Here is a 3,645-nt window from a genome sequence, read left to right as displayed (position 1 = left end):
TTCAACTGCAAATGACCCCAAATAATAAATGAAAACTATTTCTTAGTATGATTAGAGCCGATTCACACAGCTGTATTTAATCAGGTGTTTAGAGCGGTTTTCACTTGACTGTCGAATTGGGATTGGTTTTGGTTTTGGTTTTGGTTTTACTACGTCCTTTGGTTGGCTAGTGTATTTACTTTGGTTTTGGTTTTACGACAGTCAAGTGAAAACCGCTCTATTCTGTACTAATGTCGTTATGATTATGCTCATCTTCTAAATTGACCGTAAGGCGTTAATTTGAAAAATTACAAGTTGAAAGACAGAAATTACCGCAGTGTATAGAAGAGATAATTCGAATTTTCTGATCAAAAATTTAAAATCATAATTATAATTATAACTGACCACCCGCGAGTTCAAACGTACGCGATTATCAAATGAAAGCTACTTCGTTAGCGTCCTTTTAGTGTGGCTTGGTTAAACCAAGTCACCGTCTATACAGGCGATATAAATTATAAGGCATATTTGATACGAAAGCAGATAAACTGGTTTTTTTTTTTGTTGTTGTTCACTCTCCATTCTCGTTCCCTCGTTTCTTTTGATCACGTGGTCTTGGTTACAAATGAAGCCGAGTCAGCCCAGTCCCTAGGCGTTCTCGGCTCGGTATCCTGGGCCCAGTTGTTCGAACGCCGGTTAGCGCTAACCCGGGGTTAAATTTTAACCCAGGTTTGTTTTTTCTTTTATCAAAAACACACTATCGGATAATTTTCTCTATTCTTTTTAGAGTATCCAATCATCAAATTGTACTAGAGAATTAAACTAAATTTGCTTTTTAAGCTCTCATATCCGAGTTCAAATTTCACACTAACCGTGGGTTACCTTAACCCAGCTTCAAACAGCCCGGCCCTGGACTCTATCGTGAGATGTGACGTCACCGAGAGAGAGTAGCTCGGCGGGGAAGAGAATGCACCCAGGAGCTCACGAGTTTAAATTCAGTTACAACGCATGGATATTCCTGAGGTGAAAATCAGAGAGAATTTTTTTAAGCCGATCGATAGAAATCCCTACATACGACTGACAAGTGACTTTTTTCGAGGAATTTTGCTATCTAAACAGTTCAAGTATTAGAAAAAGTATTACTTTAATGTTTATGAGTCCTCTAGGAGTAAATTCACGCTTTTGTAGCAAAACTCGGTAACAGATTTTTCAGTTGGTTTCCGTCCGCCATGTTGAAGCTCGTCCGGATGAGCTCCAGCATGGCGTCTCCATACAAAGGTCTATAAATTTGGGTAAACCATTTGCTCGGATATCTCGTATACGAATTATTCCTTCGACCCAAATTTTGGCGAGCGTCTTTGTATATTTACCCCCTTTCATTTGCCAGATTCAGGACTTTATCTGTCAAATGGTTTCGATTTTTATTTTGATCTATTTTGAATGGCGTGACACTGAAAACCAGTAGTAGGTGGATTCATCGTGACGTCATTGTTTACATTTTTGCTTATTAGCACACGAGTTAGTCCATAGAAGATGTAGCCTTATATACCAATTAGGTGCAAAAATTAAAAGAGCTGGTTAAGTTATGCAGTTTGTGCAAGTTTCCGCTCTTTGCAATCGGTAGCGAAGAAAATAGCAGCAATTAAATACTGCAAAATTACTGGGTGGCAAAACGTTAATAAGCTCAAACATTCTTTGTAAATTTGGGGGTTTTTCAAAAGAATTTCTCCGAAACTATTTGGTACATCGGGCTCAAATTTTTAGGGATGACTGAAATTGTTATGCTCTTTCAATATTCAGAAATTTCATTTTATTAGCTTCATTGGACTCATTAGATAAGGGCAATCCTGTGATAATGACGCAAACAGTCCGGGAGATATCCATTTCCGGATATATGATGACGTCACTGATAATTGCATCTTGGACCTTCAAAGAAAAATCAGTATTCGCAACGCTTTTGCGCCGCTATTATTTTGGTTCCTTTCTTGTATTTGTATTGTATTTTATTTTATTTTTACTCCATCCTATTGATGATACGTTAGTTGTACAATATCAATTAGTACAAGGTTGATTAAACTACGTGTACATAATAAAGAAAAGAAAGTTAGAATGGAGAAGGGCACATTATAGAAAACTAATTATGGCCCTTTAACAGGATTGACACAAAACTATACAGCTTCAAAAGACGCGGCCATCATCATCGCTGACCGCTGACCGCCCTACCTTTTATGCCATGATACCACACGTTACTTGTAAAGGAACATCAGAAGAACATGTGAAACAAAAGAAAGATGGCCTGCGTCTCTGTAGTCTGCTACACAGCCGTTTTGGGGGTCGTCACGCAACGCTCCTCTCCACTAACGGCTGCTGAAAATCAAACTACATTCCTTTCCCGTGATTAGCCAATTATAATTCAGCTCCCATTTTCTGGAAGGTGTTCGCGCCACGTTTGCGGTACTGTGACTCCTCCAATCACAGCTTTGCTTTTATCGGTGCCCTATGTGTGAATGACAGAATAATCAAAATCGTCGCGTGAAAACAAGCAAATAACTACAGTGTTGTCGTAGTCGAGTCCTATTCAAAATTTAGGAGATAAGCAGCAGCAGTAAGCAAGTCGAGCAAATTACGATATACAACATGGATGTGCTCATAAAGTTGCCAGGTATAGTTTCGGGAAATCGCTCATCGATAATTTATAAGATTGCTTTTTGAATCAGTACCCTGGAGAGTTTAGTCTTCACAGCACACAATGAGCGCATCCGGCACATTAAATTCTTCATTACCTATCAGTACATATGCACGTTAAATGAAGAACCAACCGATACTGGTAAAAGTTTTCCAGGCCTATCAAACCTTTTTTTCACTTGGAACTTTCTTGACCGCTTAAAACAAACTTTTTTGCAAATTAACCTTTTCCTTGCCTGAAAACACAGGGCCCGTCTAAATTTAGCGACGATTGATTGATTTGTCGAAAACTGAGAAGCGTGCTCGCCTCCTAGCGCCCTGCGGCTCACGTATTATAAATCTCTTATACATGATTGGCTTGTTCGTTAGACCACAAACACAAAGGGAAAGGAATGTAGTTCGGTTTTCAGCAGCCGTTAGTGGGGAGGAGCGTTGCGTGACGACACTAAAAACGGCTGTGTAGCAGACTAGCGTCTCTGCAACGCAGAGAAAGATCTGCCGAAAGTGAATTCAACGGTTGTATTTTTGATGCATTCTGAATTCAAAAATTTGTTTCACTTCTACTCATCTCCAGTAGCTATCGGCCGAATTTGCTTTGTTTTGGTTTTGATCTCAACCAATCACAACGCACGATACCTATATCCAGGAATGGATATGTCCCGGACTGGTAAAAAAGGGTAAACAAGAGAGATATAGTATAAAGTGGCAATATGCCCGCGATAGCGCCCATCAGGACTGCGGACGGCGCACTTTTTTAGGTAGGTACTTTAAGTAGGGTTATTAAAGTGTATCAAGAATGCATTTAAAATAATGTATTGACATGTATACCCATGTAATGTCATGTATAGCCATGTAAAGCCATATATTACTATGTATCACCGTTTATAGCCCTGTAATGCCATGTATAGCCATGTATAGCTATGTATTACCATGTCATGCCATGTATAGCCATGTATAGCCATATATACCCATGTAATGCCATGT

The sequence above is a fragment of the Porites lutea genome, chromosome 7, assembly GCF_958299795.1.
Source record: "Porites lutea chromosome 7, jaPorLute2.1, whole genome shotgun sequence".
Lineage (NCBI taxonomy): Eukaryota > Metazoa > Cnidaria > Anthozoa > Scleractinia > Poritidae > Porites > Porites lutea.
This window is presented reverse-complemented; position numbering follows the sequence as displayed.